Source organism: Silurus aristotelis (assembly GCF_946808225.1).
Source record: "Silurus aristotelis genome assembly, chromosome: 8".
Classification (NCBI taxonomy): domain Eukaryota; kingdom Metazoa; phylum Chordata; class Actinopteri; order Siluriformes; family Siluridae; genus Silurus; species Silurus aristotelis.
In genome coordinates, this window is record NC_139581.1 from 22,457,035 (window position 1) to 22,483,249 (window position 26,215).

Below are 26,215 nucleotides of genomic sequence, written 5' to 3' on the forward strand. Positions count from 1 at the left end.
GACCGTAAAAAACTTCTTCTAATCTTGCATCTTAACATCTAAGGTGAGGAAAACAATGTCGCTACGAAATCATCCCACCAAAGGACATTATCATTAATTAATCAATTAATGCATAACCAAGACACGAACACACATGCAGCCCTATTGGCTGGCAAACGGGACAATCCCTGCAAACAAGGATGTATCCTAAAACTTACCTTAATGCGTGATCTCCCTTCGGATATTGCCAGAAAGTATCTCACTTCTGACACCAAAACTGTTAGATTTTTATCATGCCCAAATGAAACTTAGTTCTTGGAGAGGTTTTCCATACGACCTGTTATGCCCGTGGTGCCGTTCTGATACCAGAGAAGAAGAAATACACAGCACACAGAATGCAGCAAATGTTCTTCCTCTTCTGGTTTATTGCAGACACAGAACGTATATATATATATATATATACACATACAGAGAAAAGGCTGTCCTAAACTTGTTTCCTGTTTAGACAAAAGGATATACTAGCCGGAGATGTGTGAGCCCAGATAAGGACTCCCTGTTTACCTTACAGACTAACATCGTAAATATTCTATAGACACTGAACAGACAAAGAAATGTGTGTGAAACAGTGTGAAAAACATCTTAACACTAACAAAACTAAAGTGATATTATTTCTCTAATAACATTCACGGACACCGACGAGCTCTTCTTTCCAACTTTATTCTTTTTTTCCAAACAATTCTCGTGCTCCTCTACTCACGCTCCCAAAGCACCTGGCAAAGCATATACATTTTCACTCTTACACTACATCTTAGGAAAAAGAAACGTCCTCGTTTCCAAAACTGAAGGGGAAAAAAAGTAAACAAAGAGAAGAGTAAGAAAAAAAAAATACATTACACAAACTGTAATCATAAACATGTCATTGTAAACACAACCGTAACAAATATCATGCAGTGAACATTAACACTTTAAGAACGAAATAATTTAAACTGCATAAAACACCCATACTGTGGAATATGTCAACTTCATTACTAGCATGGTTCTAATAGTGTTAGCGCCATTGTCCACATTTAGACCCCAACTCTAAAGCGCTGAGGAAGATGCACTAAACGCCCATACCTCGTTCGATACCGACCCGGAGACTCAACACTAGGAGCAGGTGAAGGAAATGGTGTTGTTTGAGTAGGTGTAGGTGGCATCAAAGGTTCATGCATGCTAGGTTCTTGGTACGCATAAGGACGAGAGCCTGAAAGCACAGTGAGTGGTGGGGCTCCAATCATAGATGGGGGTTGCACATTAGTACTGTTTCCTTCAGAGTTTGGTGGCAATATGGACCGATAAGGCTCAAGGCGGTTGTAGTGTAGTATTCTTGACTTGGCCTTAGGATCTACCTGATCCCGCACTTCATAGGTCACACCAATATCACCTGTAGGTAAGTCTACTCCCACAACTTTAAATGGACCAGCCCATTTGGGAGCAAGTTTGTGTCTAGTTAAATCTGGAAGATCAACCCATACAAGATCATTGGGTTGATAAGCTGTGTGCTTTAAGTTATGGTCATAGTAGTGTTTTTGCTGTGCTCCTGCTGTCTCTATATTGTCTGCCACTGAATTAAAGGCAGAGCGCAATCGCATGAGCATAGAATGTGCATACTCATTTGGGGATCCAGGCATAGCTTTGGAAAATGTTGGAGTGTCCTGTAGTATCTGAAATATGTAATATCTGAAATATGTAGTACCTTTATTCGACTTTATTCTGTATTGCGGGAATGCAGGCCAGATCTTTTCCCTACAAGACGATGTTGAAAGACCATAGTGTTTATAGCAGAGTCTGGGCCAAAAGTTAATGTTGGAGGGTGTACGTGCAGCTTCTGAAATCCCTTACGAGCTGACTGTATAACAAGACAATAGCAACTGTCCATATGTGGTGATGTTCCTTATGCTAAACATTGTGGAGAAATGAGCTCACTTACATCTTGCATGTTTTGAGATGCGGTCAATAGCAACGGTTTAGATATATATAGACGAGACAGGACGTTAGATCGGGAGGACGGTTCGTTTGGTTTTGAACCCCTCCGAGCAGATCCTGGATGCTCGTATCAAGATGCTGAACCTTCTGTGAATAAACCTGGTTTGCAAGAAAGACGGTGTCGCCAGAGATTTCTTCCAAGCAACAGCTACACTCCTACACAACCCGAAATATACATCAGTCCCCAAGAAGAAAATCAGCAGGGAGACGAGCTTCTCGTCCATGAACCAAAAAGAATGGTGAATCTTTAGTGGAAGAGTGTGCACTTGTATTGTATGCAAACTCAACTTGCTCAAACTCAAAGTGTTCATCCCATTCACCACCTTTTGTGTACAGATATTAAGCAAGTTGATCTTTGACAGACCTGTTGGCACGTTCTACCATGCCCGTCAGACATAGGATGATAGGGTGAAGTACGTGTTTTGCTTACTCCAAGCAGAGAGCACAATTCTTTAACTAGATCAGAGTCAAATTCGCGACCCTGTTCTGTGTGCAAATTTTTGGGGTAAACCATGACGGCTTATATAATCCTCAAACAAACATTTAGCCACGGTAGTCGCTCGCTGATCAGGAAGTGCATATACATTCAAAAACTTTGTAAAATAATCCATTAACATAAGAATGTACCGGTTACCTCGTTGTGTAACAGGCAACTCTGTCAAATCAGCTGCCACTTTCTCAAAAGGCATGCTTGTAACTATGTTTTGCATAGGGGCCTGCTGATTTGGTGTTTGTAGCCCTCTTGCTTTACAAGCCTGGCACTGCAGACACCATTTTGTAATGTCTCTAGACATGTAAGGCCAGAAGCATCTAACCTGGGCCCGCTGAAGGTTTTCTGTGCACTGAAATGACCAGTGAGAGAGTGTCCATGTAAATTCTCAAATACCTTCAGCTGAAGGTTCTGTGGAACCACAACTTGAAAATGTACATCACCTGGTGGGGCTCTAACTTTGTGGGAAAGAATAGAACCAACCAACACAAGTCTGGGAAATTCTTTCCAAAATTGCTTAATCAAAGGTAAGGCGCCTTTTAGCTCAGAATATGGTGGTCTGCACTTAGCTAACACCCTATCAATCACTGTGCTCAATAAAGGGTCAGCTTTTTGTTCCTGAGCAATATCCTCCCTATCCATTTCCAAAAGTGAAATGTTAGGGAAAACAGAGATTGAGCAATGCGGTTCCACCCTCGCCATAAAAGCTGTAGTGGGTGAGACCTGTTGAGATGTGGTATCAGTGTTAGCCAACTGGTTCGCGGGTGGAGGCATGGTAAGCTGTGACTCAACTACATCAGTCTGGGTGCAAGCCGAAACAAAGTTCACACATTAAACCTTAGGTGTAGAGTCAATCGGAACATTTCTGACAGGCCGACGAGACATTGCTTCTGCATTTGCATGTTTGTGACCGTGTCTGTGCTCAATCGTCCAATTGTACAAGTAAATTTCCAGAGCCCACCCTGAGGGATCACCATCCAAAACCATCTGCCTAAGACTAAGCGGGGGCCTTTGGTCTGTAATAATGCGAAAAGAATTGCCCGTCAGATACTGGCGAAAATGACGAATGGACCACACAATGGCCCAAAACTCCCTATCATAGGCTGACCATCGTTTCTCAGTGGGTGTCAAAATGTGAGATCTACATGTGATTAAATCACATCCTGCATTTGTGATGAGGTGCGGTAGGCCCGTTTTCGAACTGGGGCTGCATGGGAAGTATTGATTTTGTGGGTGACAAGGTTCGTCCTACCATAATCTGTGTTACTAGTGCTAAATATGTCACTGTTTCGAAGCAGCAGTGATTTTATCTCAGAGAGCTGAGAATCAGATAGGTGCCCACTATTAACCTCCAACACAATTGCAGGAGACACTGCCGGTGGGGTAGAAACATTACACACAGAACCTGAGCTGTCAAAAACATCATCCTGGCCTATAGGGGTGAATTTTCCTAGTTGCATACCAGGCTGTAGCACAAAAGGGCTGTTAGTAGGATTCATGACACGCACCACCGTGAGACCATTTTTAGCAACTGTAAGGGGGCGTGCTACAACAACACCATCCAGTTTAAATGAGTAAGGTTCAAGTAATCCATTATACCCATCTGCTAAACCTGCTTTAGGGCAGAAGATATAAGCGTGGCTGTACAATGCATTTCACATTGAGGGGGAATGGTTGTAGCCACCGAAATTTGGGCTGTACAGTGAGCAGGGACAAGCTGGGCTGTGCTTAGTAGTGGTAAGGTTAGAGGCAACAAAATCCTCTGCCTAGATCCAAAACCACCTAATGCTGCTTCAGGAATCCCAGCCAAGTATGATACCCTGACTAGCATTTCTAACAACCTGCATTTCATGTTGAAATGTAAAAGAACTCAGTCTTATAGAGACAGACATAGTCCCTAAACTGTCTAAAAAACTCTAACCAGTCACAGATTTTGACAAAATGAAATTACTTTTTAAAGGTGTCTTACACAATGAAGGAATTGACATACGTATAGCTTCATTAATGAATGAAATACTAGAGCCTGTATCCAACAGTATGTGCATATGAGTACCGTTAACAATACCGGAAATGTGTGAAGTAAAAGTGTCCTTACAGTCACCAGAAAATGAATGTTCATCCTCAGCAAGGTTATCAGATGGGGAAATAGCTGATGAGTGCCCCGCAGCACGAGCTAATGGAAGTTTCCCTGGTCCTGGCTGTGATGATCTTTGTAGATAACCCGTGAACCATTCTGCTGATCCATTCTGCGTTGCCGATGTCTGTATTGAGGTTTCTGGCACTCCTCAAAGGCGACGCGCTTCTGATAAGAACTCTAGCTCCGGCGTCGAAGTGGAGAGCTATTGTATGGCCTGGTGACATACTGTGGTCTCTGCATGCCATCATCATAGCAATTATGGGCTGTCATCAGCTGAATATCTTGAGGAATGAAAGGGCCTGGACCCCTTCCTGCGGTGTGTAGAAAAATCACCTCGATCACGTTGCCAGTATGTGTCTCTGCCATGTCTGTCATGATCTCTGCTATGGTTGAGGGACTGGTCAGGTGACGAATGTCGAGAACCTGAATGCCTAGGTGGTGAACATTCAAAAGCTGTGTTCCATGCAGTGGCATGTCCAGCTGGACTTTGTTGATATGGTGATGAGGGTCTCTTTGATCGACCATACTGATCATGAAATTGTAATTTCAATGCGGTCAAATCTTTACTCGCGTACAGCTTGCTTTAGAAAAAGATTGTCAGTGTTGGACACAGCATTGACTGTTTGCATTGCAGAAACATCTCTGGCAGTGTTAGCAGCTGAAATTGGATGTACCAGTCTGGCTGCTTGTCGAGCATGTTCTGCTTGAGCAGCAACTTCAAATGTTTTGACTCCTCTCTCATGGCACTTAATTTGGAGTTCTTGATCCAGACCAGCCAGAAATCTTGACAGTTTCATGTATTCAGAGGCATTTTGTTCAAATTCAGGAAAAGCCTCTTTGACAAGCCTACAAATGTCTGCAGCATACACCTCCATAGCTTCATTTGGCAGTTTATGGCATGAATTAGGAAATGTTTGGAAAAAAGCAATAACATCTTTCTGTCTAAAAGCATTTTGTAACTGTTTCTTTGCTGCAGCAAAAGAATGCTTAACCCTCTGGAGTCGGTGTTTTTGGCCCCTTGAGAGAGTTTGACATGCGCTTACATTTGGTTCTTTTTAGTTGCTTTTAAAATATATTATTGACAAAAGACTTATTACACTGTATTCAGCACAAACTGGGCTACCATAATATGTAAACAACATATATGTGTGTGTTTGTATTTTTGACTAAATAAGGTTTATGCGTGGTTTGTGAAAAAGCAAAAAAAAAAAAAAACCCTCACTGAAATAAGGCCACAAAACCTATAGTAAACATGTTTTCACAAGACTTTTTGAGAATAGATGTAGTTTTATAACCTATAATAATAATAATAATAAACCTAATGTAGGTTTATTTTTTATTTTTTTTTTAAATCATGTGAAAATCATCCTGCCTGCTCATTCACATTAAACAATACTTTGATTTAAAATTTAAAAGACACGTTCTACTTTGAAAGGCCATATGTGTAGAGGCGTCGACATGCTGTGACTGACAGCTTTGTAGACAATGGGTCGCATAATGAGCTGTCGATTACATAATGAGCTGTGGATCACTGAGCCAGGATCTGAGTAAGTACAGTACTACAAGAAGGAATGCGTTTCCTTTGTGGTTTATTTAAAATACACATTAGCAGGGACAGCATTAAAAAGGGAATTGTGTAACAATAAAACAATACAGTACAGTATGTATAAAAAATAAAGAGTGCAACAAAAACAATAACACAATACACTACAGTAGGGTTCCGTAAATCCTAGCCTGTAGGGCTACAATACTATGCATTAAATAATAATAATAGGGTATCCATTTGAGGAATCGGCAAGAACAAACAACTTGAACCCCCACTTAGTTGGCTTGGCTTTCATGTACTGTGTCATCCCAGTGTTAGCTTTGCATGCTACCATCCTCTCATCCACGGCTAAATGTCTTCTAGGATGATAAATTGCTTTGCATGTCTTACGGATTGTGTCCATAAAAGCGGTTTCACTCTGAACAGACGGTCATGTTCAGTTGTGCCCCTCTTTCTGTCGTTTTCTTTGTCTGCATCTGGGTGACTCGTGTACATTCCACGAAATTGTCCTGTATCTGTCCCTTGACATAATTGTTGCTGGAAAGGGAACTGTGAAAATACTGCTCTGTCGCCAGTAGTCTATGATGGAGGGCAACTTTACCATTGCCATGTAAAATAAGAGCCCAATATAGCGATACATCTCACTCACGGTTACATCTCTCCATTTGTATTTGCGTCCCTTGGCTATTGACTTGGCAGCTTGAGCATTTGTGTTGTGGCACAGAGTTGACAACACTCTCCGGGAAAAACATTTTAAATAGACTAAATGGAGAATGAGAGTCAGAAGACCTCAGTTGAGGTCCAGGTTCATGTGCGGACAGGAATCGCAGAGTCTGTGGAACTGTGTCGTTATCTGTCTGATCCTTCCATGACATGGTGGACTGTCTGTGTGCTGCCTTTGCCCTTTTTGGAGCAGGTGCTTGATCACATCTGTTTATGAAACACACACACACACACACACACACAGACACATGAACATCACTAATTGTGTCATTGTGTCAAAGTTGTTTGCATATGTCATCTTCTTCTTCTTCTTCTTCTTTCGGCTGCTCCCATTAGGGGTCGCCACAGCGGATCATCCGTCTCCATACCACCCTGTCCTCTATATCTGCCTCTTTCACACCAACTACCTGCATGTCTTCCCTCACCACATCCATGAACCTCCTCCTTGGCCTTCCTCTTTTCCTCCTACCTGGTGGCTCCATCTTCAGCATTTTTCTACCAATATAATTCATGTCCCTTCTCTGCACATGTCCAAACCATCTCAATCTCGCCTCCCTCACCTTGTCACCAAAACATCCTACATGTGCTGTCCCTCTAATAAACTCATTTCTAATCTTGTCCATCCTCGTCACTCCCAACGAAAACCTCAACATCTTCATTGTTTGCATATGTCATACAATGCAATAATGACTTAAACTAAATATAATTTAAGAAAATACAAAATATATACTTACTCAGGATGATTCTCGGTCGAACTCAAAATAGAGGGACGCCTGCGTGGCCTGGTGTGAGTTTCCAGTGAAGGCAAGGGTGATACACAGGCAGTGTGCACTGTGGATCAGAGAACAAACTGAGAGAAACACAAGAAAACCAAAGTTAGATGTTTCCACAGCAGCAGTCAGTTTATTACTGCAATACTTTTTCTTTAAATGCGTTAACTTCTGAAAAAGATTACACTTTCTAAACTTCAAGTGCATTTGGTGAAATACAATTTAACAGAAAAAACTAATTCATTAAAACACTTGCTAAGTGTATGCAAAACATTCCATGGTATGTAATATTCTCATATTCTATATATTAAGTATACTTGTAGGTGTAAACATACATATACAGTTATGTGCAAGTACACCTTATATACATTTGGAAGTTTACATCAATTCACAATAATTAGAATTTACAATGACAGTACAAAAAGAGTGCGTCAAAACTGCACAAAAACATTTATCATTTACCAGAAAACCTTCAAGACCAGATTTCTGGGGAAATGCTTTAGATTTCATTACACTTGATATATTCACTCGATATAATCAAACTTATAAATAAATTTTTTTTTTTACGACCCATTACACTCTCCCTGCTTTTAGAGATGTCTCCGGACATCTAGAACTGAGATTACCACTTAAAGAATGTATGAGTTTTTTTATGCATGTTTAAGAATGACCAGTATCTTCTATTCTTTCATGACTCTTTTTTTTTTTTTTTTCGAATACCCATACTGCTGGCACTGGGTAGTGGTGTATGTCAGGTAGCACAAGGTAAGTCTGGACAGGGTAAAGGACAGAAGCATGCATCGTGTTGGCCTCCAAGTTTGATATTTAGGTTGGCCCATCTGATTGTACGTTAAAATCTCCTTTGGCTTAACTGCACGGGTAGACCTGCGCAGGATGACGTCCTCGTCATTCACTGGATTGCACCCTGCTGTGCTCCCAGATCAGTATCCTCATCACTACCAACCATGCAGTCATCCGATTGTTCCTGAGGTTCCCCATATGGCAAAGAGTCTGTCAGTGCTTGCGATGGTTCTGATGTCACAACCTGAGGGTGCTGCTCATATGTCTCAAGGTTATCTGACTCTGCCCTGTAGTGTACAGGGTGAAACTCTGGTGCTACAAAACGAAGATGACTGTGTGGCTCACCCTGGAACTGTTTGAGAATTACTCATCTGGGATTACATGCATATCCTTCCTCATCCCCAGAATCACTGGTTTCAGGCTCGAGGGTGTCAGACATTTGATGCTGGCTGTTCATGCGGTGTAGATTTTGTCTTTGTCGTTTTTGTGTCTGATTGTCCTGACCATCATGTTCGAGTGGCAGATCGTTCACAGACAAAAGAAGATTGCGGTGCAGTACACGAAGAGTGCGGTCACCGGTTTCAGCTTGAATTCGATATACAGGACTATCTCCCATCCTTTCAACGACACGGTGAACTTTGTTCTCCCAGTAAGGGCGGAGTTTACCAGGCCCACCTCTCTCCGATAGGTTGCGGACAAGCACACGATCACCTGGCTGAAGCACGATTATTTTTTCCCTTTTGCAGAACACCTTTTACTATTTTCAGAGGCAATCTAATATGCCTCCTGCATCCGAGATGCCCACTTCTGTGCATATTCCAGACAGGTCTCAGTCTGTGGCTCAGATTAAAGGTTAAAGAGCAAATCGATGGGTATCCGGGGGGCTCTCCCAAAGAGTAGAAAATGTGGAAAAAAGCCCGTAGCTTCGTGCTTTGAACAATTGTACGCATGGACAATGTGTGGTAAATGTTATTTCCACTCTGATTTCTTTTCCTCTGCGAGTGTTCTGAGCATTTGAAGCAATGCTCTATTCAGACGCTCAACAGGGTTCCCCTGTGGGCGATAGGGGGTTGTTCGAGAATGAGTAATGCCAGCCAGTTGCTCAAGTCATTGGTGCAGATTATCTACAGGCAATAACTCAAATGGGGCACTAGTTGTAATCAAGCCCATTGGTGCCTTCTGAGGAACAGGTCGCTTTTGTTTGATACATGGCAATTGACGAATGACAATCTTCTATGTCACGCTGCATGAAAGGACAATAAAATCTTTGCCTTGCCAGCTGGATAACTTTGTCAGCCCCGATATGCCCCATGTCATCATGAAGGTGTTTGAGCACGAGAGACCGGAGGGACTTAGGGAGAACCAGCTGTCTACTTTGCCCTGTCTTTCTGTATAAAATTCCCTTGTCAAGTCTAAGTCTGTTCCATTCATGTATCAGTTGTCATGTGGTTGGATCCATTTGTCTCTTGTCTTTGTTATTGGGGTTCCATCCTTTCTCCTTCATTGTAATTACGTCACAGATGGAAGCGTCTTTTTTTTTTGGGCAGCTGGAATGTCTTCAGGAGTGATAACGGGTGGGTTGGCAGCAAAAACATCATCACTGGAACAAAGCTGAAGGGCCGCAACCCACGGTACTTCTTTTTCTCTCTCTGCTTTATCTCCCCGCCATATGGCAGAAATAACATCTGGAGGTAAAGACTCTGATCTGGTCCTGAAGCTGCACTGGGAAAAGCGTGTTTACCCCTCTGTTCCTGATAGAGTACAGCCCCCAGACCTTCATTGGATGCATCGGTGTGGAGGACAAAAGGTAAATCAAAGTCTGGGTAGGCCAGGATAGGAGAGGAGGTTAACATGTCAACAAGGCGAGCAACAACAGCGCTGTGTTCGGGGGTCCACTGAACTGGTGTCTTAGATGGCAACTGACCTTTTTTTTAACACTCTGTTTGGTTGGCCCAGTTCTCCCCCATTCTTTGGTTTCTGTTCCTTCCATTGCAGCACTGCTTCCAGATCCTTGGGATCAACCAGGATACCCTCGTTGAAACTAGACGTCCCACATACCTCACCTGATGTTTACACAATTCACACTTTTTTGGACGGAATTTCACACTATGCTCCGGTAAGCGGAGCCCTCTGCAGGTCTTTGACGTGGTCCTGAAAGGTTTTCGAAAAACAGAGACCATCGTCTAAGTATGGAAAACAGCATTCATCCCTCAAACCATTTAGCACACCTTCCATGCACCTTTGGAAAGCTGCTGGTGCATTAGTCAGGCCAAAGGGAAGGCGAATCCACTCATACAATCCCCAAGGCGTGCTGAAAGCTGTCAGGTGCCTGGAGTTCTCCTCAACGAAGCCCTGGTGACATGCACTGCCTTGGTCTAGTATGGAGAACCACGAGTAACCTCCAAGGTTCTCTAATAGATCTTGTATACGTGGCAGGGGATGGCGGTCGGGATGGTTTTACTGTTTAGTCCGCGAAAGTCAACACAAAGTCGAAGGCTCTTATCTTTTTTCCTAACACAGACCACAGGGGAGGAGTAAGGTGATGTAGACTTCCGAATCCACCCATGATCACAAAGTTTTTCTTTATTTGAATGCACAGAAAGATTCCTGTCTTTTTCTGTTTTTTTCAGATCATCAGTCCTCAACTGAGCTGAGCATGATCGGGGAGTATCTTGGTATCTGGACTAAGGGCAAACAATGGAATGCTGGACGGGTCTGAGCTCGACAATATCTTTGAGATTTCCAAGAATTGTCCTCTGTGGCAGATAAATAGCATGTTTAGTGGGGTTCTGGACTGGGATTTTGACACATTTTGACAATCCACCAGGAACATCCACTAATGCTGGTAACAGCTCTAAACCCTCAATGCAGTAATTTCCAACAATAGGCTGAAACAGCAGGGTTCCATTACCGGACCACCCTCGAACCCGACTCTTAACGTCTCGAATCTGTCCAGCAGGTATGGTTACACCTCTCTTACCAATGCGAACGTAGAGCTGTGGTGTCTCCGTAAAAGTTACTTCCTGGAGGGCCAACACTAATGCTTCTACCGTAGATACACTGATACCTAAAGCTTCTTCCAGAATAGTAGAGACATCGACTTTTTCTTTCTGATTGGCATTTTCTTTAATGATCTCTGCTATGACATTACTACCTAAGAAGGGGTAGTTACAGTCTTGACTGATAAGAAGTGGCACTCTGATCATTACATGCCCATGATGCTGACTATGTATCTGAAGATCAATCTCAGCCCATCCATCAAGAGGAACTCCAGTGTTATTAGCAGAAGAAATTTCAAGGGATTGATCAGGAAACAACAATCCAAATGGCTGTATTTTGATGTGTGGAAGTGTTTGTTCAATCCATGATTTGCTCACCATTGTCACTTGTGCCCCTGAGTCAAGGAGCATCTGAAGAGGTGTGCCATTGATTGAGCATGGGACCAGATATCGCTTACCAATGAGTTGAGCTACTCTTATCTTTGGATCCGACTGGCACTGCGAGTTTAACTGTGAGCATTTAGGTGTTATGACCTTTTATTGGGGTTTATCACTGTTTAGGAACGCTGGCTGCCCCTTTCCAGCGACCTCCTCCCGTTTCCCGACATCTTTCGTTGGAGACAGCCAATGGCGCGATGTCCTGCCTGGCCATAAACAAAGCAGTGAACACAGTTTGTATAGTTTTTTTGTACACAGTCGTTGCATTTACCTCGTCTCAGATAATGGTGGTTGGGCGCGATCTGTAGATGAGCGGCTGTCTTTTAAGTTCACAGTCTCAGTGGAGGTGGACATCTGGGCTGGGTGCTTGGTTAGAGAAGAAACTTGAACAGTTAATTCTTTGATAGCATCACGGTTTGCTTGTAAATCAGCATCAACTTTTGACGGGGTGTTTAGTTCACTTTGGGAGTGCTGAGCTGCATTTACAGTAACTGGTCTGTGTCTACCTACTGAACCCAGTCTTTTTAATCGCCTTTCTTCTTCAGTTGTTGATTTTGTTATTTGTTCCAAGAGTAAGTCATCGCTAACCTGCATGTCTGAGAGAAAGTGTTTAAGATCATGTCTAACATGGCTGTTTCTTTCGTTTAACCCCTGGTAAAGTGTGTGAAGGAAAGTGCCCTGAACAAGCTCTTTGTTATAGCTGAAACCTACACCAGGTTGTTGTGACTCAAAGAGAACACGCTGCTATAGACCCATTATTCTGTAAAGAAATTGTTGTGGGCTTTCTTTGTCATTTTGTTTAGCACTAGCTAGTTCTTGAAAAAGTATAGTTACATTTTTGTCTCTAATGTGGGATCTCTTCAACCCATTAATAGTGAGATCATGCTTATTAACCAACATCTCTTTGAATGTACCAGGTTTTGTTATTTAAAGGACAGCTCTGATAATCTCAGACTCACTGAAACCCTCCTGCAACCCTTCATCCATTTGTTTACAGAGACAATTGAAAGACATGTCACACCCTGCATCACAGATTTGACCACCATGTAACTTAAATTCTCTGTGTGGTAACAAAGCTGAAACATCTGACAATCTTACAACATGATCAGAAATGTTAGATGATGAGTTCATCCTACCCAAAGGAGCAGCGCCGACGTGGGAGGGCATACCTGGTGCTGATGAAGTGACTTCCCTGGTAAGTACACAGCTGTCTCTGCCCTGGGATGATGAGTGCAAGCGAGTGTTTTTGTTCATGTGTAATGTTGGTGTAAGAGTAACTCTGTCCATAGAGGATGGTGGTAGACGATCTTCTCCATCATCATTGGTCGGAGTGTGACGACGGTGGTGTGTTGGTGAATCCACAGCCAAGTCAGGTGCAACAGTACCAGATTCAGTGGCTTGGGTATCTGAAGCTGATGACACATCATTGAGCAAGTCGAAAAGGAGGAGAAGTTGAAACATGCCTTCATCTTCAGCAGCTTTTAGCTTCTCACTTCTGATGTAGTCGACGATTAGGTCATACAGTTCGGGTTCCCCGAGATCAGCAAAACGGTAAGTTTCGTAGCCATCATCTATTGAACTGGCAACAGTCTGCAGCTGACTAAGATTCAAATCTGAAAGTTTCTTTTGGATCTTGAAGATCAGCACTCGGCTTTGGCTTAAGGTAGTCATCTTGATGCATCACCTGTGGCAGCTGTTCTCTGGATGACCCTTGACACTGCAGTCTTCCCTGAAACACTGGTCACAGGATACCACGGTTACTATGACAACCTTCCCAAACGAGATGTGCTGGATCCCGGACGAGCCCCCAATTGTTACCGGCCTCAGACCTAGGGGATATCTGTGCTGTCAGCAAATGATACACAGGCAGTGTGCACTGTGGATCAGAGAACAAACTGAGAGAAACACAAGAGAACCAAAGTTAGATGTTTCCACAGCGGCAGTCAGTTTATTACTGCAATACTTTTTCTTTAAATGCGTTAACTTCTGAAAAAGATTACACTTTCTAAACTTCAAGTGCATTTGGCAGAAATTAAAAACACTTGCTAAGTGTATGCAAAACATTCCATGGTATGTAATATTCTCATATTCTATATATTATGTATACTTGTAGGTGTAAACATACATATACAGTTATGTGCAAGTACACCTTATATGCATTTGGAAGTTTACATAAATTCACAATAATTAGAATTTACAATGACAGTACAAAAAGAGTGCGTCAAAACTGCACAAAAACATTTATCATTTACCAGAAAACCTTCAAGACCAGATTTCTGGGGAAATGCTTTAGATTTCATTACACTTGATATATTCGATTGAAATTAGAATGCAACATGCACTAAGCAATGAAATTCTTAAACGCTTCTAAAAACACTTTTAAACAATATATATCTAACATAAACTCAGTATTTCAGTATTTTAAACATTTTTCTAATGTCATACAACACAAACCATACATGAAACACGATTAAACTCATGATTTGGTTTTTATAATCCTCTGTGAGTTAAAATATAATACTAAACAAACTCAAACTCTTTGTATAACATCTGCCGATTTACCCAAGTACAATGAAATGAAGATTTTAGTTATTTATGTTCGTACCTGAGAGAAACACAAGAGAACCAAAGTTAGATGTTTCCACAGCGGCAGTCCGTTTAATACTGAGCGCGCCGAACAGGGGGAAGTATCTCTCTCGCGTGTTTCATGTGTACACAATCCACAATCTAGTGGTGTGGCGGGGTAATGACAGATGTTTTACTGAAAGCTCTAATTTTGTAAATGTAATAATAAATAAAAATAAACATGAGGAAATGTATTCACGTATTAATAGTTGGGGAATCAAACTTATAAATTACATTTTTTTTTCTTTTTTGACCCATTACACTTGTCTTTTCTATTTACCATGCTGTCTGTCTGTCCATCCATTCATTCATCCATCCATCCATCCATTCATCCAACTGTAACGATGGTCAGATCTGTTCATTGTACCAGACCCCGAGAACTACAATGCAACTTCATGAGGCCAGACCCCGAGAACTACCATGCAACAAAACAATAAACCTTCTAATCTGAGGAGAGGATCTCTTTGATCTGAGGAGAGAAAGCCATTTGTTTAGCTGCCCAGTCACCCACCCTTGAGCCCCCCTCTTTCCCTCCTGGGGACTGAGAAGATCCCGGAATGTAATAATTACAATTTAGGAATGTATACATTTTACCTTCACATGTTTAGTATCATTTTAAAGGTCTCAGTGTGATTGGAAATATGATCTCAGTCCCATATCAGTAGAACAGAACCCAGGTTTGGAGATATTCTGTCCTACTGACATAAGGGTTGCCCCGGAAAAGATCCTTATCAGGTGGTCTATGTGACATTTGGTTTTTAGGTCACATCCTGTCCCAAGAAAGGGTGTGCAAAGCTTTTATCACTTTGATTTTACAAGTGTTTACGATGGTTGGGGTATTTAAGGAAATTTGGCGAAACACTCAGGGAAGCATTCAATAGTCAGAACTTCCCACACAGTCTCTGTATGTCTCTATTGCCAGGTATAGTGTTTCTTTAACATTTCCTTAGTAAACTGTATTGCTAAAATATTTTGTTTTATGCTGATCATGTTATGTAACTTTTTCTATTATTTGTTTTATATGTAACATTTGTTTATTGATTATTGCCTGGCAAATAAATGTAAAATTCTTGATTAACTCTAAAATTTCCTGAAATCATTTATACCTAGTTGATTATGTAGTCTGGCGTTACCACAAATCTGTACAAACTGAAGGCTTATGAACGGATGGAGCATAGAGCACGTCTGGGAACTTCTGATTCTTTATGAATGAGCAAGCATTAAGCGGCCGTCTTAAAGAATATTAGTTTACCTCCGTGAGCAGGTATAGTTAGCCGAGCACAAGGTTCTAAGCGTCTCCAGGACCATAATAAATGATTAATTGAAAAGACTGAATGCTTAGAACAATCTATTAAAATGAAAGAAGAAGTACATGTGTCTGGACTCTAAAGTCTGTTCTGAATGATCCTGACAGGAACAACATTAACTGCAAAGAAAGAAACGATGCATTTAACACAAAAAATTAAAATGTATAAATTCCAACATGATGAAATGATACATGATTACAAGCTCATTTAGTGTGTGATCTCTAACACGTTCATTCACACACTCGTTTACACACTCGCTTACAGTGGTTCTGTAACAGCATCTGATTTGAAGAGAAACTAACTTCGTTCTGGATTCTGAGGGGGTCCAATGATATTATTGTGTCTGATGGCATCAACCTTAATTCTGTTAATTCTGGGAGCATCTCCCATTTCATTTGTCATTCTGGGTATTATGAGAAAGATAGAGAGAGAGAGAGGAGAGAGAGAGAGAGAGAGAGAGAGAGAGAGAGAGAGAGAGAGAGAGAGAGAGAGATGGTAAGGAACTAAGGTTTTGTTAAAATAATACACATGTAGTCAACACACACACACACACACACACACACACACACACACACACACACACGTACATGCCTTTCTACTGTAGGGTTCCAGGGGCCGTCATGAAAAAATAAAAACCTTTAAATACACTTACTGAAATCTAACACTTAACATCTATCTATCTATCTATCTATCTATCTATCTATCTATCTATCTATCTATCTATCTATCTATCTATCTATCTATCTATCTATCTATCTATCTATCTATCTATCTATCTATCTATCTATCTATCTATCTATCTATCTATCTATAGGAGAGAGAGAACGGTTTATCAAAATGAATAAACCTTTCGCCTCGTGAATATTAGCCGCTGGTTTGTTTAATACAGTTGCTAAGATACACAACACAAAAAGTCCAGAGTGAGTTGATAGATTGCCTGCTGTTTGTTGACCACGCCCATTATGTCTGTAAACTGACCAATCAATGCAGGGGTGGTTTAAGGTTCTATCCAATCATTGGACTTGTATAGTGTCTGTAGGGGCCTTTTGATTGACGTCATAACCGGTTTACTGTGTTTAACAAGGTCCTGTACAGTTGGTGTTTTTTTTTTTTTTTTCCTTGCATCCGTGCCTAAATTAATTAATTTATTTATGTATTTTTATGTATTGATAAATTATTTTGCGTAAACAACGGGAAAAATGACAGAAAATATCTTAAACATTTTTCCTCTTTTTTAAATAACATTACATTACATATATACAACATAAAATAATTGTTTTACCCTTTTTTAATTTTAACTGTTTTTTAATTTATTTTCTTTACAAAGCTTTTGCTCAGCAGCTCTCAGTGTCTCTCTGTTTTTTGTTTCATCAATACGTCTGGTAATTGTGTAATCTGAGAGGAATTTTAGCTATTTCTTTAACTGCGTCAGGGCCGAGCATCTTGTTGACAGCGGCTTTGCAGGCAGGTAGCATTAATGTCTCTGCCACAGTGTGGGGCTTTTTATAAATTAGGCTACGAGTTCAGCTACTAGGTAGCTCACTTTGAGATCTCTCTCATTCACCTTTGTGTTTTTTTTTTTCATGAAGGCACTATAAAATTCTAATCACAGTGTTAAATGAAGGCTGTCTGCCTGCCTGTCTATCTGTCTGTCTGTCTGTCTGTCTGTCTGTCTGTCTGTCTGTCTGTCTGTCTGTCTGTCTGTCTGTCTGTCTGTCTGTCTGTCTGTCCATCAGACCATCTATTTGTCCGCTTTTTTGTCTTTATCTATCTGTCTGTCAGTCTTATATTTTTTTTCTTACTGCCTGCTTGTCTGTATTAACTGTTTTTTTCCTCTCTGCCTCTGACTGATTGATGGATGTGCAGACCTCAGGCAGATCCTTGCGTAGTCATGGCTGAGTGGATAAGGCAACGGACCTGAAATCCGTTTGGGTCTCCCTGCGCTGTGTTGAAATCTTGCCTACACTGTTTGTGATCTTAGTTTCTTACAAAGTCCCTGCAGATTGTTTCACCAGAACACAGCTCTTTAACACTGCAGCAGACAGGAAAGCGAAATCCAAACAGCCTGAGGTCCAAGGTTCGTTTTGTTTCTTTGTAATCTATTTACAGAAAGTTAATCTTAAAACCAGAGTAATTTAAAGGTTGTCAGGCAATTATGGCCTCAGTATATTAAAGACAAGAAATCGCTTTCATGGGATTTTAATCTGATTTTAATTCAATTCTTCACAGCCTGTTGTGTGTTTTTGTATCACTTTGATCTCGAGCAAAAGTCTTTTGTTAAGCGTGTTTCGTGCATGCCGCTGACGTTATGGCCGGCTGCGACAGCATCTCCTCCACAAGCTGGTGGTCTCATCTCCCGGCCTCGCTACTGGTAGCGTGGCCGAGCGGTCTAAGGCGCTGGATTAAGGCTCCAGTCTCTTTGGAGGCGTGGGTTCGAATCCCACCGCTGCCACTCTATAATTTTGGTCAAATACAGTAGATCTCCTTCCGTTAATACTGCAGATGTTGATCAGCGGGTCCAAAGCCTAGATCCGTCGAGTTCGAGGGTTGCTGTAAATGCTAGTCAAAAAGTGCTCGTTTTAGCTCTATGTTAAACAGTCTCACGAGCTCTTGTCAAATAGAATACAAAGGTTATCCTGCACTGCACACAGTTTTTCTTTCAGTTTGTCAAGTTTAACCTTTTTTAGTCAAAAAGTAATGATTTGTATTTATTCCTCCGTACCACCAGATAGGTCCAAAACACACATACTATGCTTATTTTCAGAAAACAATAAAGGACTGGATTATGCAGATCAGTGTACTCTGTACAGCATTGTTGTGATATCTGTCCTTTTCACTTGTTCACATTATGCAATACACTGATTTACTTGTAGGTGACACCTTTTCTTTCACAAATGCTGTAAATCAGAGAGTGTCATGGTTCATCAATGATCCATCTCCTAATTGAATTATCAAGATAAAATGCCACTATAGAAACGAAAAAAGAAGGAATCTGAGGATACTAGCAGATAAGACATTGCATTCTTTTCCCTTTGCACTTTATTTACACACAGATTTAGCCACACAGTTGCACACTTTTGTGCCATTCCTGGAACCAGATTCTGTTTAAATGAGAGCCCATGCCTAGCTATCATGATACCAAAACAAGTGTTCAAGCCAGTGATGTCAAATGAAAGCTAGACTGGTGTGTCACAGCGAGGTTTCAACTATTTTTGTCCAAAGACATGTTCAAGCATTCGGATGAGTCTTCGATATTCAGTGAAATTTTGCCAAAATATTTCAATATCAAACAAGCAGCAGAGGACTTGAGCATTATCCAAGCAAACTGTAGAATCGAACAGAGTCAGCATGTTGAATAGTTTTCTCTCATGTTTTTTCAGTATCAACTCAGTATCAGTATCAACTCAACAAGTCTCCCCTGCACGGGCTCAGTTCAGAAAAACTGACCAACAAGGTAAACATCTGTCAGAAGTGGGATTCGAACCCACGTCTCCAGAGGAACGCAGCGCCTTGGACCGCTCGGCCATCCTGACAGCCAGGGGTTGATGCCTCGTGCCTTGGTGACCATTGTCTAGGTCATACGTTAAACACGCAAATGTAGAAGACGTTTTTCGTTCGCGGTTTAATTATCTATGCGGAAGACTTTAAATAGTTCTGCTGCAGTGTTAAAGAGCTGTGTTCTGACGGAACAATCTGTGGGGAATTTGTAAGACACTAAGATCACTAATGTAGTAGGCATGATTTTAACATGGCGCAGGGAGACACCAACGGATATTAGGTCCGTCACCTTATCCTCTCAGCCTTGATTATGGAAGGTTCCATAGTCAACGGGTGCTTGCCTGCATTAAAAGGAAACCAATGGGAATCTTTCTGTTTGGTGCACAAAGTTGGCAGGTCATTCGAATCCAGCATTTGTCCTTTTCACCCATGTTCTCATCACATGCAGATAGTGAAGTAATAGGATTTGGAAATAGGTTTTTACTTTTCCCCACTCTGAAGTGATACTCATCCTTATATGTGATCCCAATCTATGTCCACGTCTCTGCTAATCACATGCAAGCAAAACATTCTTACCCCTATTCCCAATGAAATGGGGCACATATAAAATTATGTGGCATTTATTAAATGTATGATTAAAAATGACTTTGGCCTAACTGTCCTTAGGCTAGCTGAAAAGGTGCATATAGGAAGATGTTGAACACAGAATTCGGATACCTCAATGGTATTATGTGTTCAGATTGCCATTGAGGAATGTGACTGAGGTATTAAAAAGGTTCCCGTTAGCAGAGGATGGTTTCGATCCATCGACCTCTGGGTTATGGGCCCAGCACGCTTCCGCTGCGCCACTCTGCTCACTGCGAGCAACCAAGACGAGACTCACATCTTGTGGCAAAGAGTGGCTCGGATCTACTCTTCTAGCTTCCAAACGGTGCTGGGAAACCCAGTGGGGTTCTTGTCAATATCATATGAAGTTTTAATTGAATTTTAATTACAATGTAAAGGATTCAGTCAGAGACCATGCTCAGCTATCATGATAACAAAACAAGTGTTCAAGCCAGTGATCTCAAATAAAACCTAGACTTTTGTTTTGGTGACCATGTGTAGGCCAAATAATGAACGCTCAAAAGTCATGGATGTATTTTGTTGGCGTTTTAATTATCAACGGGGTTGACTGCAAAACGTGCTGCTGCAGTGTTAAAGAGCTGTGTTCCAGCATTTCTTCTCCTCAACCATGTACTGACCACATGCAGATCTTGAAGTGAAAGGATTTTGAAATAGGTTTTACTTTTCTTCACACTGAAGCGATACTCATCCTTATCTGTGATCTTAATCAATGTCCACCTCTCTGCTAATCACATTTAAGCACTACATTCTTACACTTATTCCCAATGAAAGGTGGCTCATATAAAATTGTGACATTTATTGAATGTATGATTAAAAATGACTCTGGCCTAAGTGTTCTTAGGCCAGCTAAAAATTTGCATATAGGTAGATATTGCACACAAAAATCTGATACCTTTATGGCATTATGTGTTCAGATTGCCATGAAGGAATCCTTATTCACAATTTCCTTGTAGAGCTTTTTCTTAATCTGCAAAATTGTCCGAACCAATATGAAATAAAATGGTAGGATTTATTATTTTTTTTGTATATTCAAAAGGTCCAAATGACACATACTAAGCTTATTTTCAGAAAACATTAAAAGACTGGATTATGCAGAGCAGTGTACAGTGTAAAGCCATACACTGATTTGCTTTTATGTGACACTTTTTCTTTTACAAAGGCTGTACATGAGAAAGTGTCAAGGTTCATGGCGAATAATGCTCTTCACACCTTGGGAGACAATGTTCCACCTCCTAATTAAATTATCAAGATAACATGCCACTGTAGAAAATGGAAAAAAATGGAATCTGAGGATGCTAGCAGGAAGGACGTTAATTTTTTTTTTCTTTCACGGGCCAAAGGATTCCTTGGGCGACAGGTAGCTTGGCCAAGTAGACTAAGGTGCTGGGTTTACCCACGGCTGCCAGGGAGTATTTTAAAGGTTGTGTGAATTGTGACTTTTTGTCTTCAAAGGTTTCCTAGGGATTGTGGCTCCCCTTCTTTCTCACTGTCCACTTACGTGCCTCCAGTGGGCTCAAGAGCCCAACTAAGACAAAGAAGCAAAACGTACCATCGGCAGAAGACACAAGTGTGCCGCTATTTATAAACCTTGGCCCATCTCATAACACACTGCACCTCCCTTTTGTGCGCGATAAAATAAAAGCCCCTCGTTTCTTCAGCAGTGCCGTCAGTCATCTTTATCGGACGAGGTGGCCGAGAGGTTAAGGCGATGGACTGCTAATCCATTGTGCTTTGCACGCGTGGGTTCGAGTCCCACCCTCGTCGCAAGGCTGTATCTTAGTTGCAGATTTGCAAGAACTTCTGGCTCTTTTGCTATTTCTATCACAAGGCTTCAGGATATAATGCTACTCAGTAAAGCCATACTTGACTGTTTAGAGGAATTTCTGAAGCTGTGAGGTTTGCCTAAGCATTGCGACTTCTTGCCTCCAAAGGCTTCCCTAGGGCTTGTGGCCCCCGTCTTTCTTGCTGTCCACGTACATGCCTTCAGTGGCCTCAAGAGGCCACCTGAGACAACAAACCAAAATTTACCATTGGCAGAAGACGCAAGTGTGCCGTTACCTTTAGAGGAATTTCCGAAGCTGTTTTTGTTGCTGTCTATTTTGCAAAGGTTGTCTGTTTCCATGATGGATCGTCGCAGCTGTGGCAAAACGACAGTGGCAAAAAAAACTTGCGTCTGAATCCTGTTATTATATGTGGATGATTGTTGACATTTAGAGGGCAATGCAAATGAAGACCAATTCTGCACAGCCTGTTGTGTGTTTTTGTATCACTTTGATCTCGAGCAAAAGTCTTTTGTTAAGCGTGTGACTGAGCTAGACTGGTGTGTCACAGCGAGGTTTCAACTATTTTTGTCCAAAGACATGTTCAAGCATTCGGATGAGTCTTCGATATTCAGTGAAATTTTGCCAAAATATTTCAATATCAAACAAGCAGCAGAGGACTTGAGCATTATCCAAGCAAACTGTAGAATCGAACAGAGTCAGCATGTTGAATAGTTTTCTCTCATGTTTTTTCAGTATCAACTCAGTATCAGTATCAACTCAACAAGCCTCCCCTGCACGGGCTCAGTTCAGAAAAACTGACCAACAAGGTAAACATCTGTCAGAAGTGGGATTCGAACCCACGCCTCCAGAGGAGACTGCGACCTGAACGCAGCGCCTTAGACCGCTCGGCCATCCTGACAGCCCGGGGATGATGCCTCGTGCCTTGGTGACCATTGTCTAGGTCATACGTTGAACACGCAAATGTAGAAGACATTTTTCGTTCGCGGTTTAATTATCTATGCGGATGACTTTAAATAGTTCAGCTGCAGTGTTAAAGAGCTGTGTTCTGACGGAACAATCTGTGGGGAATTTGTAAGACACTAAGATCACTAATGTAGTAGGCATGATTTTAACATGGCGCAGGGAGACACCAACGGATATTAGGTCCGTCACCTTATCCTCTCAGCCTTGATTATGGAAGGTTTTCCATGACCCCTGCACAACCAGACAGGTCTAAAACACACATACTAAGCTTATTTTCAGAAAACAATAAAGGACTGGATTATGCAGATCAGTGTACTCTGTACAGCATTGTTGTGATATCTGTCCTTTTCACTTGTTCACATTATGCAATACACTGATTTACTTGTAGGTGACACCTTTTCTTTCACAAATGCTGTAAATCAGAGAGTGTCATGGTTCATCAATGATCCATCTCCTAATTGAATTATCAAGATAAAATGCCACTATAGAAACGAAAAAAGAAGGAATCTGAGGATACTAGCAGATAAGACATTGCATTCTTTTCCCTTTGCACTGTATTTACACACAGATTTAGCCACACAGTTGCACACTTTTGTGCCATTCCTGGAACCAGATTCTGTTTAAATGAGAGCCCATGCCTAGCTATCATGATACCAAAACAAGTGTTCAAGCCAGTGATGTCAAATGAAAGCTAGACTGGTGTGTCACAGCGAGGTTTCAACTATTTTTGTCCAAAGACATGTTCAAGCATTCGGATGAGTCTTCGATATTCAGTGAAATTTTGCCAAAATATTTCAATATCAAACAAGCAGCAGAGGACTTGAGCATTATCCAAGCAAACTGTAGAATCGAACAGAGTCAGCATGTTGAATAGTTTTCTCTCATGTTTTTTCAGTATCAACTCAGTATCAGTATCAACTCAACAAGTCTCCCCTGCACGGGCTCAGTTCAGAAAAACTGACCAACAAGGTAAACATCTGTCAGAAGTGGGATTCGAACCCACGTCTCCAGAGGAACGCAGCGCCTTGGACCGCTCGGCCATCCTGACAGCCAGGGGTTGATGCCTCGTGCCTTGGTGACCATTGTCTAGGTCATACGTTAAACACGCAAATGTAGAAGACGTTTTTCGTTCGCGGTTTAATTATCTATGCAGAAGACTTTAAATAGTTCTGCTGCAGTGTTAAAGAGCTGTGTTCTGACGGAACAATCTGTGGGGAATTTGTAAGACACTAAGATCACTAATGTAGTAGGCATGATTTTAACATGGCACAGGGAGACACCAACGGATATTAGGTCCGTCACCTTATCCTCTCAGCCTTGATTATGGAAGGTTCCATAGTCAACGGGTGCTTGCCTGCATTAAAAGGAAACCAATGGGAATCTTTCTGTTTGGTGCACAAAGTTGGCAGGTCATTCGAATCCAGCATTTGTCCTTTTCACCCATGTTCTCATCACATGCAGATAGTGAAGTAATAGGATTTGGAAATAGGTTTTTACTTTTCCCCACTCTGAAGTGATACTCATCCTTATATGTGATCCCAATCTATGTCCACGTCTCTGCTAATCACATGCAAGCAAAACATTCTTACCCCTATTCCCAATGAAATGGGGCACATATAAAATTATGTGGCATTTATTAAATGTATGATTAAAAATGACTTTGGCCTAACTGTCCTTAGGCTAGCTGAAAAGGTGCATATAGGAAGATGTTGAACACAGAATTCGGATACCTCAATGGTATTATGTGTTCAGATTGCCATTGAGGAATGTGACTGAGGTATTAAAAAGGTTCCAGTTAGCAGAGGATGGTTTTGATCCATCGACCTCTGGGTTATGGGCCCAGCACGCTTCCGCTGCGCCACTCTGCTCACTGCGAGCAACCAAGACGAGACTCACATCTTGTGGCAAAGAGTGGCTCGGATCTACTCTTCTAGCTTCCAAACGGTGCTGGGAAACCCAGTGGGGTTCTTGTCGATATCATATGAAGTTTTAATTGAATTTTAATTACAATGTAAAGGATTCAGTCAGAGACCATGCTCAGCTATCATGATAACAAAACAAGTGTTCAAGCCAGTGATCTAAATTGAAACATAGACTTTTGTTTTGGTGACCATGTGTAGGCCAAATAATGAACGCTCAAAAGTCATGGATGTATTTTGTTGGCGTTTTAATTATCAACGGGGTTGACTGCAAAACGTGCTGCTGCAGTGTTAAAGAGCTGTGTTCCAGCATTTCTTCTCCTCAACCATGTACTGACCACATGCAGATCTTGAAGTGAAAGGATTTTGAAATAGGTTTTACTTTTCTTCACACTGAAGCGATACTCATCCTTATCTGTGATCTTAATCAATGTCCACCTCTCTGCTAATCACATTTAAGCACTAAATTCTTACACTTATTCCCAATGAAAGGTGGCTCATATAAAATTGTGACATTTATTGAATGTATGATTAAAAATGACTCTGGCCTAAGTGTTCTTAGGCCAGCTAAAAATTTGCATATATGTAGATATTGCACACAAAAATCTGATACCTTCATGGCATTATGTGTTCAGATTGCCATGAAGGAATCCTTATTCACAATTTCCTTGTAGAGCTTTTTCTTAATCTGCAAAATTGTCCGAACCAATATGAAATAAAATGGTAGGATTTATTTTTTTTTTTTGTATATTCAAAAGGTCCAAATGACACATACTAAGCTTATTTTCAGAAAACATTAAAAGACTGGATTATGCAGAGCAGTGTACAGTGTAAAGCCATACACTGATTTGCTTTTATGTGACACTTTTTCTGTTACAAAGGCTGTACATGAGAAAGTGTCAAGGTTCATGGCGAATAATGCTCTTCACACCTTGGGAGACAATGTTCCACCTCCTAATTAAATTATCAAGATAACATGCCACTGTAGAAAATGGAAAAAAATGGAATCTGCGGATGCTAGCAGGAAGGACGTAAAATTTTTTTTTCTTTCACGGGCCAAAGGGGTCCTTGGGCGACAGGTAGCTTGGCCAAGTAGACTAAGGTGCTGGGTTTACCCACGGCTGCCAGGGAGTATTTTAAAGGTTGTGTGAATTGTGACTTTTTGTCTTCAAAGGTTTCCTAGGGATTGTGGCTCCCCTTCTTTCTCACTGTCCACTTACGTGCCTCCAGTGGGCTCAAGAGCCCAACTAAGACAAAGAAGCAAAACGTACCATCGGCAGAAGACACAAGTGTGCCGCTATTTATAAACCTTGGCCCATCTTATAACACACTGCACCTCCCTTTTGTGCGCGATAAAATAAAAGCCCCTCGTTTCTTCAGCAGTGCCGTCAGTCATCTTTATCGGACGAGGTGGCCGAGAGGTTAAAGCGATGGACTGCTAATCCATTGTGCTTTGCACGCGTGGGTTCGAGTCCCACCCTCGTCGCAAGGCTGTATCTTAGTTGCAGATTTGCAAGAACTTCTGGCTCTTTTGCTATTTCTATCACAAGGCTTCAGGATATAATGCTACTCAGTAATGCCATA

The 26,215-nt window shown here is 41.4% G+C and overlaps 1 long non-coding RNA gene across 1 annotated transcript in view; it reads right to left on the minus strand.

The window, feature by feature from the left end:
- Positions 1 to 251: 251 nt before the first annotated feature.
- The window catches only part of LOC310730331, a 108,195-nt gene continuing 82,231 nt past the window's right edge, over positions 252 to 26,215 (minus strand). The window contains exon 5 of the long non-coding RNA XR_014534811.1: positions 252 to 633. This is a non-coding gene — a long non-coding RNA (uncharacterized lncRNA). The remainder of the gene's footprint in view (positions 634 to 26,215) is intronic.